At 46.1% G+C, this 16,220-nt stretch overlaps 2 long non-coding RNA genes across 6 annotated transcripts in view; one reads left to right on the top strand and one right to left on the bottom strand.

Moving 5' to 3' along the window:
• The window catches only part of LOC127597630 (uncharacterized), a 146,098-nt gene that overhangs the window by 113,019 nt on the left and 16,859 nt on the right, over positions 1-16,220 (top strand). For 3 of the 5 annotated variants that reach the window (XR_007961697.1, XR_007961695.1, XR_007961696.1), the window contains exon 2: positions 14,873-15,321. This is a non-coding gene — a long non-coding RNA (uncharacterized LOC127597630). Of the gene's footprint in view, positions 1-13,666; positions 15,322-16,220 lie in introns of those variants that run through there. The other 2 variants (XR_007961694.1, XR_007961693.1) reach the window with 1 other exon arrangement.
• LOC127597629 (uncharacterized) lies at positions 7,907-13,316 on the bottom strand. The gene is made up of 2 exons (XR_007961692.1): positions 12,885-13,316; positions 7,907-8,843 (listed from the first exon to the last, which is right to left on the bottom strand). It is a non-coding gene; the product is annotated as an uncharacterized LOC127597629 (long non-coding RNA).

The raw sequence follows: 16,220 nt of genomic DNA, 5'->3' as shown, positions 1-16,220 counted from the left end.
ATTGATCATCATTCCCCATTTTCTTTCAAATGATATCAATCAATATTTCTTGTCTCTTGTCCAATCTACCTGCCAGTCAGCGCCTGCGTTTACCAGCTGCAGATGGTGTTTCGGTTGCTGCGTATCCAGCGGCGCTGTTCTCGACACGGAACACCCAGTTGGCTTGTGTCCCAACAATATTCACCTGCCAATTTCGATTTACGCCGTTACCTTTTATTATTTATTATTTTTTTTTTTGCATAATGAAGCAAAAGGGGTCCGAGGGCCTTGACTACCACCGTGACCCAGACACTACCTGTCTGCTGCCATGGTTACTGGGACAGAGCAGGTTTAGTGGCCAGACTCCAGGGATTACTTTCCCTGCTTCTTAACAATCGGGTCCGTGCCCTGGCGACTGTTGGGGAGAGAGAAAAAAAAAGGGGGGCACCCGAAAAAAAAAAAAGTTGAGCACATTGTGCCCAGGTGGCCTTTTAAAAAGTCCTTTAAGTGCTGTGTAAGGGCTCAGACCTGTGCTGCATAATTGCTTTGGTTTCAGCGTCTCTCCCTTTGTTGAGCCGCTTCACTCCCGGCGATTAGTGCTCATTAATAAAAGCAGCACAGTATGCCAGCCACTTTTTTCCCCCCCCTTCCCTTCTAAACACACCCTTTTTTGTGTGAATATTGAGAAACTGACACTGTGATGTTTTTGTGGCCGAAAGCTCAAATAACATCGATATTTTTCACATATAGACATCAATGCGCACAGGACACAACATTAGGTACACCTACACCGTCTAATAAGACAACCGTTTCCTTGTCTCACAATGGAGAAATTCCCGTCCGAAAAAGGGCGCGGCGGTCCTCAAATTTGCACCTCATAAAAAAATCGTCAGCTCTCCCGAGTAGCACCAGGCAAATCCTTCCACATTCATAAACATTTTGCACAGTGACAACTGAATTCAAATTTTGCTCTCATGACCTCGGACGCGTGCGCTCACCACCACTCCCAAGGTGATAGACTTAAAAAAACAAAACAATTGAAACTACCTTAAAATTGAACGCTTTTCATTGACGCGTGAACGAGGACGACATCATGAGAATCACCCAAAAGTGTTGGCAAAATTGAAACAGCCCCCGACGCTGGCCGTGTCATTCAAAACAAGTCAAAAGAATACGATCCACATTTTGGCGTTGTCCATCCGAGCACTTAGGTGGCGACATGTTTATTGCACTCCAGGTTGACTTTTATTTATGTGGCCTTTGATTTAAGCAGCGATCAGGTTGAGGGCGCCACATGGCTCCCGCGCTTCGGGCTGCTGCGGGTCGGATCCCGCTGAGGGTCCGCCTTACCCCCCCCCCCCCCCAACCCCTCTCGGTGGATGGGGACCAGCCAAGGTTGTTCACATCTTGCAATCTTCCAGGTGTCCAGCAGATGCTGCTTCCCGCCCTCGTAAACATTGTCCACCTTTTGTTACCACGACATGAAGCTTGTTTAATCGCGCATCATCGAAAATTCTGCCGCGATTTGAGGCCAGTATGAAAGCTTTGATGACGCATCTTGTTTCAGTGGAACTGAGGGCGGCACGATTGAAGGCGGGTCTTTTATTGGGCTCCGGCTTGATTCAAAGTATGCGGCGGCGTGATAAAAGAAGCGGTTTGATATCACGCGTTATGATGTCAGCGCTGACCAATGTTGGGAAGTTTGGAAGCGGCCGGCTCGCCGCCGCAGCGTTCAAATTATAGCCATGCATGAAGAAAGGGTGGAGAGGAAAAAAACAAACTCATAAGACGTGCTCAAGAGGGCATTTTAATTTGGGTAAAATGAAAGAGTGCATCAGCCGAAAGGCCATGAAAACAGCTCACACGAGATATTCCAAGAGAATGAAAGGACGACGCACGCACGCACGCATTAGAGATCACGCAAGATGACGTCGCAGGAGATGCAAAGCATGCCGGGAAAATGTCTTTTAGTGCGTTTTTTTTTTTCGTTCTTTTAACCTGAGAAAGAGATTTAATAATGATCCAATACACGATAACCTTGTACAATATTACCGCTGCTTAAGTATGGGCAAACAATTCAATTAAAACATGTTGCACAAAAAATGCTACGTAAATGTCTAACAATAATAACTGGGGAAAAAAAAGAAAAATCTGCCATCTCTGTTTCTCAGATTTGATCTACAAGATAATACATACATAAGAGCAAAACGGATTATTAGCATAACAACAACATCTCGTCAGTTAGAATTTATTTATTTTTTCTACCATAAAATGCCACAGCAGGGTGCTTGTTAGGGCTCAACAAATGATTGACACCTCGGAAGGCACACCTCATGTCTCTTGATTGTTATTCTTTGGGCGCGGTGGTTTCTTGCGTAGCAAATTACTATAGCGTTGTAAGACGGCACAAAACGGCTGGCTTTCTGTTCCAGCTTCATGACTAAAAGTATATTGAAAAAATATATCTAGATATTAATTGCACTTAACTTTGTTCGGTTTTTAGAGGCGTGGGGGTACATTTAATGTACCCTTATTGGCCATTTTTTAAATTTTTTAGGACTCCTCCTAATAATCCAATGAGAGCAGCCTTGTTGCAACATTGATGAAGCCGTGATGTTACCCGTCGCCACATCACCACCAAATTGCGACGCCGTCCTCACTGATCACTTTCATGTCCTAAAACGATGAATCCAAATGTTGCAGGAAGGCAAACGGATTCTCCCAAGATGCAACATGAATCATGTTCTGACAAGAATCTGGACCAACAGAAAGGCTCATAAAATCCAGCCGAGTTTATGACCGGGTCAAAAACCAAGTCGGCGTTTGCAAGTTCTCGCCTGGTGCGTTTGCTGAGAACATGCCGCTGAACTGCATGTGGGCAGTCGAAATCCTTTGCAGGTGCGACTCTGAATCGTTGTCTCTGTCTTTGCAGTTGGAGCCTCTGTTCCGGCTAACTGTGATGTAATTGAACACACATTTATTTATTTATTATATTTATCAAGACAAGTCCGAGCTCAATGCTTGTGTGTGTGTGTGTGTGTGTGTGTGCGTGCACGCACATATATTGGGACATATACAGTATATTGGCAGTTTGATTTTGTAAGATCTCCCGCGCTGATAAATACTTCACTTGGCAGATTTTGAGCGCATTCGTGTTCATGTTTTCACTGAAAACAAAAAAAAACCAATATTTGGAATTTCTCTCATCTCATCTCATCTTCCGTACCGCTTGATCCTCACTAGGGTCGCGGGGGTGCTGGAGCCCATCCCAGCCGTCTCTGGGCAGTAGGCGGGGGACACCCTGAATCGGTTGCCAGCCAATCGCAGGGCACACAGAAACGAACAACCATTCGCACTCACACTTACACCTAGGGACAATTTGGAGTGTTCAATCAGCCAGCCACGCATGTTTTTTGGAATGTGGGAGCAAACCGGAGCACCCGGAGAAAACCCACACAGGCCCGGGGAGAACATGCAAACTCCACACAGGGAGGCCGGAGCTGGATTCAAACCCGCTAACTCTGCACTGTGAAGCCGACGTGCTAACCACTGGACTACCGGGCTGCCCTTCTTTGGAATTTGTATTTATTAATTTTTTTACACCTTCCTGTATGACAGTCTACAAAAACACCAGGATGAGCCAAAACGACCCCCGCTCCCCCAGACCACAAGTCAGGTTCAAGTACTGTCAGTTGAGTACTCACTGATACTATTTTTTTGTTATTGTTCAAAACCACAAAAAAAAAAGAAATCTGTCCGTACCAAATGTAATCGTTATCTTTTCCTCTCACATGAACACTTTGAGACAGTAATTCATGCCTTTGTCACATCCCGGCTCGATTACTGCAACGCCCTGTACTTTGGAGTCAGCCAGTCCTCCATCAAGCGCCTTCAGCTGGTACAGAATGCCGCTGCTCGCCTCTTGACTGGTACTCGTAAGAGGGAGCATATAACTCCTACTTTGGCATCCCTTCACTGGCTCCCCATTCATTTTAGAATTATTTTTAAGATCCTCCTCTTTGTTTTCAAATCTCTGAATAATCTCGCGCCACCTTACCTCTCTGAGCTCATACGCCCCTACACCCCTGCCCGGCGCCTCAGGTCTGTGGACCAGTCTTTGCTAGACGTACCAAGAACTAAACTGAGGCTCAGAGGGGATCGAGCCTTTTCTGTTGCTGGTCCATCTCTCTGGAATGACCTCCCACTGAACATTCGGCAAGCCTCCTCGCTGCCCATCTTTAAATCCCTCCTCAAAACTCACTTGTATTCTTTGGCGTTTGACTCAGCATGACTTAGATTTGCTATTGGTTTTACTGCTTGGTGCTTTCTACCGCCTTATTACTTATTACTTATTACTTATTACTGATTCGTCTTACTGTTTATTGTATATGTTAAATCGCTCCATGTACAGCACTTTGTATGCAGCGATGGCTGTTTGAAAGTGCTCTATAAATACTGTTGACTTGACTTGACTTGACTTTTCATTTATATAATTATCTTTGACATAAGAAAGATGGAGAACCTGCAGGATCAACCAAGTAGCCACTGCGCTGCAACTCTGGAGCCGGCAACGGGCCTCAAAAAACTTGATGCCTACTTGGATACTGTAGCCGCACTAGCAGAGTTCATGATCCTTTTTGTAAAGCATAATTTGCTGTCTGCAAACAATGATATCATCTGTGTGAACTTGCCGAAGAGGCTTGTCCTCGGAAGGCATGTTGTTAATTGGGTGAAGCGGTATCGATGTTCTGGTATCGGAGCAGTTTCATTATTCTTGTGTCTGTAACAGTGCATCCCAAGTTTTGAATTGCAGTTGCATCGAATATTCAACCATTTCCTTAAAAAAATGCACTCATTTGCTGGAAGGAGACAGTTTTTGAGCAACGTTGATTGTGTGAAACGGCTAAGAAGGCGAATTAGTTGCTGGAAAAATAGACAAAAATATTCAAAGCCATTTTCAGGAGAGAAAGATTCTTATTCATGTGTGCTCATACGTCACATTGATACTGTCCAAAGAAAAGCACAACCCCCCCCCCCCCCCCAATTCCTTTTTTGTGACTAATATTTGACTTTGCTCCACCTGCTTACCAAGCGGCGGCGGCGTGTGCATGCGCCATGCAAGCTTGTGTAGCTCCGCCTCCTTTTCCTCCTCAGCCGCCTCCTCCCAGCGAGCCTAGCAGCAGGGTAACTTGGTCTGCTCCCCCTGCCCCCACCAGACACAGTGATGGCACTCAACAACCCCCCCCCCCACTCGCCAACCCTCGGCGGCGGCCGTGGGTAGACCCAGGCATGGGATCTCCATCTGTGCACAAAGGAGCCTCCTCTATCTGCATACGCAGCACATAAAAGGGCCTTTTGTCATGAGCCCTGCACACATGACCGCCAGCCTTTCACTCCGCTGCAAAAAAAAAAAAATCACTCTCTCACTCACTCGCTCTCTTTCCGGCAAGCCGACCCCACCCCTTCCCCGACCAACCCCCAAACAGCAGTGTGCTGAGCGAGCTGGAGACGCAGCAAGTGAGACGACCAGCTTTTATTTAAAAAAAAAAAAAAAAAAAGTATGCTCCGTTTTCCCCACTTTTTATTTTACATGTGTGCTGCCTGACTATCCGACCCAAACGGCTCCACCCCCTTCATTTGTGTCCCTGGGTGCACCCGCCCGCCTCACTAAAATATGAATGTGCTCTCTTCTCCCGTCCCAATACATAGTCGCTGACATTTAAGGGGCATTAGCGCTTGGTTGTGTGCCAGTTTATCACCCAAACACCCCCACATTAATCCCCCCCCCCCCCCTTTTACAGAGCCATTTGATAGCAGTCAAGAGAGCTGCTGCTGTTTTGTTCACTCTATCAGAATCGGGTTAATTTCCAAGAAAGTCTGTAAATAAAATAAGCTCGCCATGCAGGCACCCAGAAAAACAAATTAAATAAGTATTTACAAGTAAATACTCGGAATGTTATCTAATAAAATGAATAACAAATGATACATTTCTTTTTATACAAAGCATTTTTTTTCTTTTTAAGAAATATTGACCAAAAAGAGAGACAAAAAATGATTGCACAATCGATTGAGGGTGTGGCAAATTCAAGAAGGTAAAAGCGAGATTGAAAAATGGGAACATTATTTTTCAGGATGCACTGTGAGATACCGAAGATATTACGAAAGATAAGATAAGTGAGTCCATTGAGCCCAAAGATTTGACACGATACTTTAGATCCGGGGTGTGTCAAACTCATTTTTTGTTACGGGCCACATCATAATTTTTTCTAATCACTAAGCTGATAGAGATATAATAAATGAAGGCATTGTGCTAAAATAATAAATAGGAGGTAGCATTCCGGTGGCACTTTTTTTTTGTGTAGCAGGTGTAAACATCATGACTCTACATTGCGGCAACTGGCGCGACAAAATGGTCGCCTTGCCATTTTGATTCCAAAAGATGGCTGACGCGAACGTTCCGACGCGTTCACGGTGCAAAGAGACGAGCAGGGAGCTGTCGAGTGCAAGGCCGCTTGGCCTTAAAAGTGCCGAGTCAGGGTCAGCCTCGTGCTTCCTCGTCCACAGCCAGCCAGCCGGCACGTTGTGAACTCCCGAGACCACGTTCGTCTCGTTTCATGAAGGTGATGATGAAAAGAAGTTAGCACAACTGGCGCGCAGGATATTGCCGGGTGGGACTGTCTCACTCTGGATGAACCTTGATTGCAGAAGTCTCTCTGTGTGATGCATTCATTCTTCACCACAATAACAACAAAACAGCCACATTCTTAAAATAAGAGGTTAGAGACATTCCTCATCCCGACACTAACAGAAAATCTGAATTGGGTAACATTTTTAGAAAGAGACTTAAACCTAGCTTAACTCAGAAATGTGGCCTTTGCAAAAATGTAGATAGATAAAGGATCCAGGATATTGTTCTCCAATTTATCATTTTTTTACGAAACAAAATAATACACGTCTACCTAAAATACACTCCTGCTGCAATAATCTATCCCTCAACAATGTTTGGTGGAAAGTTTTTGTGCTAACAAGTGTCTGTTGCAAACTAAGTCGGCAATGGTCTTGAATTAAAAAAAAACCCAAAACAAACCGCAACAACAAAAACGTAACACCCAATGCACCATGTAAAACAACCACATTGCCAAGATTTCAGAATTGCCCTTAAGAATGTCCATCATTTAAGCAGTGCGTGACAAAGGTTCTGCATAAGAAACACCACGACAAACCAGTCCTGGACATGCTAAAGATGTTTGCTTCTCAGCGCTTAGTCTCACGTATACTATTATTTTATAGTCAATAATATAATTACATTTTAAAATTCAACTGACACACAAACTATCCGCTCCAAGTTTGCACCGCAAAAAAAAAAAAACCCTACACTTGTTCTGTCTCCTTTCAATAAAAATCATTAAAACGCTGAAGCAGACACTGGAATTACCCAAAATGACAGCACATGTCAAACCTGTGATTAGGCAGCCTTTTCCGACTAAAAAGGCCCACCTGACATTAACATCAAGCCACTAGCAAAATTGCGCACAAATTCCCGCCTCACAAAAGGCACTTAAACCACCATTTCTCCCGAATATTAAAATTTTCCACGCAGGCATCACCTAATAGCCTTGAGATCGGTCAATCACACCCTTGCCTCGTGGCTAATTTTAGACTATTCGAAGTAGTTTGAATGCTTTTTTTAATAGAACTGGCAATTAGCATATAGTCTTACTGCTAGCTAGCTAGCTACAACTCAAGTTGACGTCGTGTCGTGTCTCTTTCCTCCACCATCCAGGGTTTAAACACACACACACACTCCGCAAGTATTGTGACATTTCTCAGTGAATAGAACATAGTTTATGAGTTCATCAATCTATGCGGTCAGTTTGGTGAGGTAGGGTACGCACCACCACAACAACAGCAACAAAAAGTCAAAATGTCATCAAAAAGTGCAACTGTATTTAGATTTGCTTTTACACGTTTACATCCAACTTTTATTTCACTTGTGTGCAGTACAGCATTTTTTTTCAATGCTAATGTACAAAATACAAACTCTTACAGTGGCTCACCAAAAATATTGAGGTTTTTTTTTGAAGGAATAAAACTGGCCTAAAACTAAAATATTCTAACATGTAACATGTAGTCTGTAAAATTGGCATGTTGGACCTCGGCGGAGGGGTGAATGATATTTGACTAATTATGCCATTCTATTCATACCGTTGAATTGTATTGAATTTGATATCCTTAACACTGATTTGAAATGATCAGAAAATAAAAGTTGGATGATTTACTGTAATGCTTGAAAAATGTAATGTGTTGTAATTAGCAGTAGTGTGTTATTGCTTCACACCGAGAGCTGTTTCTAATAGCTTTCTAAATAGCAAAAGATAAGACTGCACCTCAGGATTTGGTAGACTCCCGCTGCTCCCCCACAAAAATGTGGCAATAATTTAAAAGTGAAAAAATATCAATGCGATTAAAAATGCAATGACTACGTATCGACTGATCCAAAAGAAATCCATCTTGCTAATAATCACACTCACTGCACTGTGCTTGAAATGTGTCTTCAGTTTGCAATACCACGTGTAGTGTCGTTTTGATGGGCGACACACAAAAAAAATGCAGGACGATTGGTTTCGTTGCTGACGAGTTGCCAGTTGAAGTTAGAGCGAGGGCACGGCCCTCTACGGAGAGCTTGACCCGCACTCCCGAGGTCCAAACGCCAGCAGGTCCGCGCCGTGCCGCCTCTTCCCGCGCGCTTCCTCAGCAGAACTCTGCTGCTGCTGCTGCTGCTTCTTGCTCCTCCTCGTCCGTCTTCTCCTCTTTGGTTTTCTTCCCCCGGCCAAGAAATAGTGAAGTGAGTTGCACTTTGGATTCTGTCCAGACAACATTGTAACAAAATGCCATAGCCTTCATTATTGCGCTTTTCATATTGACAAAAGTGGGTCATGAAAGCATGAGGGGGGGGGGGGTTGTGTTTTAAACACCGGGTGATTATGTGAAAAGAATCGTGGTCAAAAAAAAGTAACGGTGAGTTTCAAGCAAACTCAAATTGTGTTGGATTGTACTTTTAAGAATTTAGATATCTCTGTTTAGAGCAGAAATATTGAATCATAAAAAATGTGACGCTGGGGGAAAAACTAGTCTTTGGAGCAAGTTCTAGCAAACTATCTGAGAACACACACACACACACACACACACACACACACACACATACACGATTACCAGGACTGCAAAATGACATTCTCATTGTGTATGAATTTTGTTCCCCATATTTCCTTATGGAAAGTTTTTTTTAATTAACTTTTTAATCATACAGACATAAATCTCGACTACACAGAGTAAATATATTGATTTGGGGTGAGGGGGATGTTTTATGGCATTATTAATATTGACCCTAAGGAAAAAAAAATCTTCATTTGTAATTTATGAACATAAAAGAATGATCAATGTAATTATTATTATTTAGCAAATAACTGAGGAAACAAATGTTCGTTTTTAATTTATAAACATAATGAATCGACTCAGCAATGTAAATATTATGCTTTGGCAAATAAAAGACACGGAGGTTTTGCAAATGTCAAAGTTGACCTCATCCACACTCGTGTTTCCTGCTCATCTCATTGTTCATTTTTATCAAAGGCATACTGTGGTCTTTTCCTGACTCTGGGCCAAACAATCCGGGAAGAATTTCATTCTTCAAGCTCTCCCCATAAATTGTCTGATTGTCATATTTGGACTACTCGAAAGCTGCCACTTGGGTTGCGGCGGTTCCACAGACCACACACGGCCCGTTTAATGAAATTAATGAGAGACGGCAACCGGGAGCCAAAAGTTGCACATTTATCGCGAGCTACTATTTGACTTCGCTTTGGCTCCATCACGCAATGTGTTGATGCTGCGCCTGTCTCACGGCAGCCATTTTGTGCTAATCACAGCAACGAACGGGCGCCCATTTTAGGACGTGCGGGGCCGTGCGCTCGCGGAATTCTCGGAGCGAGGCTTTACTTTGGTTTTGTCGCTCTTCAAACTTGGAGCCAAACATTCCAGGAAGAAATTTAATCGGCCAAAATTTCCTCTTGGTTTGTCTGATGTAACACTGTTGTCATATTTGGCTGCGGTGAAGGAATCAGAAGTGCATGAAAAGGCTTATTGGCCAAGGCGACCCAACTTGAAGTTGGCCACGATTTTTATTTTCATGTGGTGCAAAATGTCGATATTGCGCACGTCTCCGGTGGGCAATTTTTGTGCTGGAGGTTTGAGGGCATGAAAACAAGTGCTTGCTGAACCTTCACACATTCTGAAATACACTAAAATGTAGATTTCTCATTTTATTTCATTTTTTGCTCTTAATCCTGGAATTATATCAAGATGGTGCATATCAGCCGCAATTTTGGTTGTCGTTAATGAAGCTGAAGTGCATTAAGGGTTAACGAGAAGGTGGAAGCGGGCCACTCTTTGAATCATGCGCTACAGTCAGTCGCTAGCGCGCACGGGCCTCGCCGGCCATTTTGTACCCAACGCAGCAGGTGTGCCATTGTTAACATGTGGCGCGTTCAGAACCTTCAAAATAAATGTGCCTTTTATTTATTTACATTTTGCTTTTGAACTTGTGGCAAAGCAATCGGGATGAAGAATTTTTTACTCACAGAGCACTTGGCATATCAAGTGCCGTATATAAAGTCAAAAGCTTTCCTTCTGCTTTTAATGTTTTTCTTTGAACCGCACTTAAGCTGCAATTTGGCTGCGTTCGCTGAAACTACATTTGCATTAAGCCTTCAGAACAACAAGTACAAACTTGAACTTGGCCTTTGTTTTCACTCATCGTGTCTCTCGTCAACCATTTTGTGCCGTTGGAGAGCCGCGCGCTTGCGCAACCTTCAAACTTGCCATTTTGGCCTCGACGATTGTCCGCGCTTTTCAAGTGCTGTGCCCAAAGCGGTCAGTCGCCGTCTTGTTTTCTAAAAGTGGCTGCTGGGGTCAAAGGTCAGGCCCTGTTAATAAGACGCAACACGCTCCCCGCCCGGGACCTCCGACCCCCGGCCGGGATCACCCCCTAATCGGCATGAGTTAATGTGTTTGTAATCTTTACCTTCTTAAAGCAAACAGCGGCGGGCGCGCTCAATGGGACAGCTCGGCCTCCCTGTGTAACACTTTTGACCCGGGGGTCGCGACCCCTCACCCTGACTAGGCAGGGGAGCGCCCTCGAAGGTCTGGGGCGTAATAGAGAGCTTGTGTTTGGACACGTGCGCCACTCACGGGGCAGACCAACTGCCTCAAACGCCGCGAGGAGGATGTCAAACTCGCGATTTGTTGTTCAGAACGACTCTCGCACGCGAGAAAAAGGTCAGCAACAATCGCGCTACCGAAGGCCTTCAGATGAGACGTTTTCACCTGTGCCTGAAAACGTTGAGTCTGAAAAAGGAATGAAGACACGATTAAGATATTTTTAATCCATGTTTTAAAAAGTCTGGAGTTTGTGTTTCGTTGTTATTTCTTCATCTTGAAACAGCAGCGCCATTTTGTCAGAAAGACACTGTGGCTTGTCTGGAGTAACTTTGCAGCGCATTTTCAAATCTTTTTCTTTTCTTTAATTACAAAAGTCCAAATATTAGATGTCGATTAAATCACGTGTAATGGAATAATGGGAAGTGGATTTGTTGTCGTGGTTGGCAAACCACTCGAAGAGAAGCACTTTAGTCACTGCGCACAAAAATCTGTTGAAGTTTTTTTTTTTCCTGCCCCTGCATCATACCGGTAATTCGCATTACGACAACCACAACCTAGCTTAATATTAGTTTTATTTATTTATTTCCCCCCCCCCCCCATAAAAATGGAATATCAAAATCTGGGCAAACCAGGTGCAGCAGCAAACTAAAGAGTATGGGCATACAACATACAGCTTTGGGGGGGGGGGGGGGGGGACACACGATTGCAAAATGATTTTTCTTCTCACAAAGATTTGGGTTGATAAAAAAAAAAATTGCGTTATTTTCTGTAAACGTTTACACCCAAAGTCCATCCTTGATTTTAAAGTGCTCCCAATTTTCTTTCGTTTAAATCTCGCAACGGTCTTTTATTTGTATTTTGTCTGCCGTACGAACAACATAATGCAAGAACGAGCAGTGGCAGATGAGTGATGACTTGTATTGGGTGGGGGGGGGGGTGATAATCACTGTCACAAAGTAACATTTGCCACTGGCAAATCATTTGTACAATGATTGATTCTATTGATTGCAAAACGGAAAATGAAGTCTCCTAAAATTAGGCAAGAGTGTTGCAACGCATTTCGCGAATGAGAACTAGACCAAAAGCAAGGCTGATTGCCGCCAACTTGCGCGCGCTTGCTCCATGATCGATAAGCGGCCCCGTTTCGACCGACGGCGTTTTGGGTGTGCCGAGCCAAAAGTTTTGCGCTAAACTCTCAAAAAAGCAGCCATCCGACGCACACACCCAATGACGCGGCGCCATCTTCTTTTGCTTTGAAATAGCTCAGCGCTAACTAGCGCGCCTGCTCAGTCACTCATATGTGGAGACGTTGGACAGGCGTGCACGTGGAGCCTCAATGTGCTTACACGGAAGCCTGCGAGCGACGCTTCCTCCTTGTGTCAACTTCAACGTGCGCGCGCGCACACACACACACACACACACACACACACACACACACACACACACACACACACACACACACACACACAGGACGTCCGCATATTTGCGTGTCTCGTGAGCAGCTTCATCAGCGCTCATTACAAAGCAACAAAACTGGCAGCTCGCACTGCAATCCCTCTCGGAGAGCAGCAAATAGCGCGCCGCCGTGCGATTTCTGCCCGCAGCAAGACGAGACGGAGCCTCGCTAAACAGCAGAAAAACAAGAACACGACAATGTTAAAGTCAGAAAAAGCTCCAAAAGAACCCACCTTGTCTCTTCGCGGGAGATGCGTCGTTTCCCCCCCTGACGCTGCCCTTTTTTAAAAAAAATGTTTTTTCCATTTTTCTAAGCGAGCCCAACAGAAGCCGGGAATTGTCGCGCGATAGCGCTACAGTAATGTGCTACAAGAGTGGGAAAAAAGCCAAACGCTGGTGGCTGAGGTGGCAGGGAGCTGGAGGGGAGAGGAGCAGGAGAGGAGGGAGGAGGGAAGATGGCGGCGCTTCAAGGACAACGTGAATTGGGGGGAGCTGAAGGGGGAAATTGGGGGGGGGCAACGGGTGCGCTAATAACAGAATATTCAAGAATAAATGGAAGAAAATAATCGCTGCGTCGCTTTCAGAACAGCTCTTATTTTGGAGGAACCAACTCGGCATTTGTTTAGTGCAAAAGAGGGCAGCTATTTTTCTTCCTCTTGCTCGCTTTCCGCTCTGGAATTTTTTTTAAAAAAGGTGCTTATCGGCCTTTTTGAATTGGTGCCAGCACCATGAGAGGCTGCAAGCCATCAGTTCGCTTGGCAGTGACACAACAAGGCCGGCCGGGGACACGAGGACTGTGCGTTCCGGGCCACATGGTCCTGAAATAAACCCTCTTGGAAGCTTATCTTTTTTTCCTGCGTACGTGTTTGCGTTACGCGTCAACGTTTGCAACGCCGCGACAGAACCAGGTCAACATTTTTTTGGGGGGGGGGGGGAATATTTTTTTTATTCATTAATTTTTTTTTTAACCAATACAATTTTTAGGGGGGGTCTACTTTGTCGCCCTTTCCCCGCCCCCCCCCCCCCCCGCCTTTTTCGATGGGGAGATGCTGCACCGAATGCCACTATGGCGGCCGACGTTCACACTGCGCCTGCGCAACTCCCGGGGGTCGTGTCACTCTTCCTTCACCCCCCCCCCCCTTTTTTTTTTCCTCTCTGACTTTTCAAGCCTCGCTCTCTCCTTCCTCTTCCTGGCCCCGCCTCCTGTTGCATCATCAGTCTCCTCCTACCTCATTCCCTCTCTCTCTTGCTCTCGCTCTAGCTGGCACTTCTTTTGCGCCCTGTTTCGCTCGTGCCTCTTTCGACTCCAGCCTCGCGCAAGGGGGAAAACTTAGAGTGGTAGAGAAAGAGGGGGAAGGGGAGAAAAGGAGAGCGGGAGAGGGAGGCGAGCAGGCTTTGGGGGCGTGAGGGGTAGTCTGCTGCTATTTCTACAGTCCGGGCCTCCCCAGCCGCCGTCGCTCTCCCGCCCACCCTTCATAGGCTGAGTTTTGTTTTTTTTCTCCCCCCTCCGCTCGCCACTCGTTTGGATTTTAACCCTCTGCCTCCAACTTGCAGCTCTTGCAAAATAAGCTGGCAACAAGTTGGCCTTTTTCGCGCAGTTTTTTTTTTTTTTTGGGCGCACACAGTTTTTTACCACCACCCCCGATTCCTGCGCTCTTGGATCTTGCTGCCTTCGACGCATGCATTTTCGAACATTTTATTTGCTGGACAAAAAAAAACCAAGACTATTTTTCTGTATTTTGTTGATGTTTTATGAACATTTGGATCAGAAATGGAGGTTTCTCGCCGCCGCCATTGCTAGCTGGATCAGTGGTGGTGGTGGTGGTGGGGGGGGGCGTCTAACCTGCACGCCATCCTGACGACCACGACGAAGGCAAGGGGGGAAGCGTGGGCCCATCTTCGACGAGATCCAGCGTTTGTCCCTCCTCTTCATCGTCCTCCGCCTCCCGTCTTGCGGCTTCGTTCCGTCCTTTGCGCGCCGCGCAACTCCTGACACGCAGGCGGACGAGCAGCTTTGGGCCGAGCCGAGCCGCCAGAGCGTTTTTCTGGGACGGCTGCCAAGTGCAAATAAAAGAGGCCAAAAAGCGACGAGGAGTAGAAAGCGTTCGTAACTGTGCATTTCAGTTTTTTTTGGGGGGGGGGGGGGGAGTAGGATAGGGGGTGGCTTTTCTTGCATCAGAAGGCCTTCCTCGTATGTTGTGTCCAATTTGTGCACTTCTAGCCGTGTGCGTGTGCTTCGATTTAGCTGGCCGGGCTGCAGCTTTGAATACTCTTCGCCGAAGAAGTGAAGGCATCTCTCGCCAGAGACGAAAGAGTGCGAGAGTACAAACCGTTTTCATTTTTCACGAGTGGAGCCGTAAGACGGAAGCGGCCCCAGACGGCATCACGCCGCGTCCGGTTTTTCGCATGCATCAGACACTGCGTTTTTATTTGCCGACGTTCCTCATTGCTCACAGAAGCCACATGGCCTCCTATTGTTTTAGGCCAAACTTGAACTTGAAGCGGAGGGGTGTGGGGGGCTGGGGGGGTGCAGCCAAGGCCCGGAGCTGAGATTGCGGTTCGGAACCGGGAGATGGTGGAAGAGGAGAGGAGCAAGACGGGTCGGGGGGGGGACGCATGGTTCGGCAGTCTCGGAAAAGAGTCGTCGAACTCCGCCGCCCCGGAAGACGGGTGAGTAACATCGACGTTTTTGATGCCGAGGTTTTGAGTTGACGTGATTGGAGAGCAAATAAACACGCAAACTCCCGTCACAAACGTTTTGACACATGGGAGCGCTTTTGTTTGCGTAACTTTTCCGAGTGGCGCCTGTGAGGGGATGCGAGAGGGGAAGGCCTCGCTCCCGGGGCCACTTCATGCGAGTGATGCGGGCCCAAGTGTGTGCCGAGCGGGCGGGCGGCCGGCCGGGCGAGAAGGCGGATGTGGCTTCCGCCCTGTAGTAACTAAAATGGGGAAAATCTCACCGCCTGAATTAATTTTTAAAAATGTTGTTACCATTTTTCGCATTTGTCGAATCCCGTCAATGCTTGTCCCTTTGTGCCGACAGGAAGATTTATGTCTGTACGTACTTTTATGGGGTGTGAACAAAGACGATCAAAAGTGTAGTTTGGTGGTATGAGCAAGACAGATAAAATATGAAATGCTAAATGCTTGTTTTATTTTACTTCTTTTTAACCTAGAAAAATCCCCCCCCCCCTTCCCCACCCCCCAATGTTGCCTCCTTTAAAGTGGCAACTGAGCTCTGCCTACACGGTCACTTTTTAGTTCTACTCCATGAAACTAATTTTGCCATCAGACTTGATCCGATTGAGACGTTCTTCAGCTTCCCCCTCCCTTCCCATCCGGCCCGCACGTTGGTGCATGGCGCCATGCCGTAACGCTTTCTCTGTCCCGCGTGGGAAATCCACCTTGAGAGTTGGGCGCAGCCCAAACCGAAAGGTTCGGCGCACTGGAGCTGCACACGCGGGCACACTTCACAAATGCGCAAATGCATTTTTGTGAGTGCCATGATGACCCCCCCCCCTTCCCAGTCTTCCTATAGCTACTCTCTCAAACGTCATCTATTTCCCACT

The sequence above is a fragment of the Hippocampus zosterae genome, chromosome 3 (assembly GCF_025434085.1).
Source record: "Hippocampus zosterae strain Florida chromosome 3, ASM2543408v3, whole genome shotgun sequence".
NCBI classification, from domain to species: Eukaryota; Metazoa; Chordata; class Actinopteri; order Syngnathiformes; family Syngnathidae; genus Hippocampus; species Hippocampus zosterae.
The sequence above is the reverse complement of the archived record's forward strand: the minus strand, read 5'-3'. Positions and strand labels throughout refer to the sequence as shown.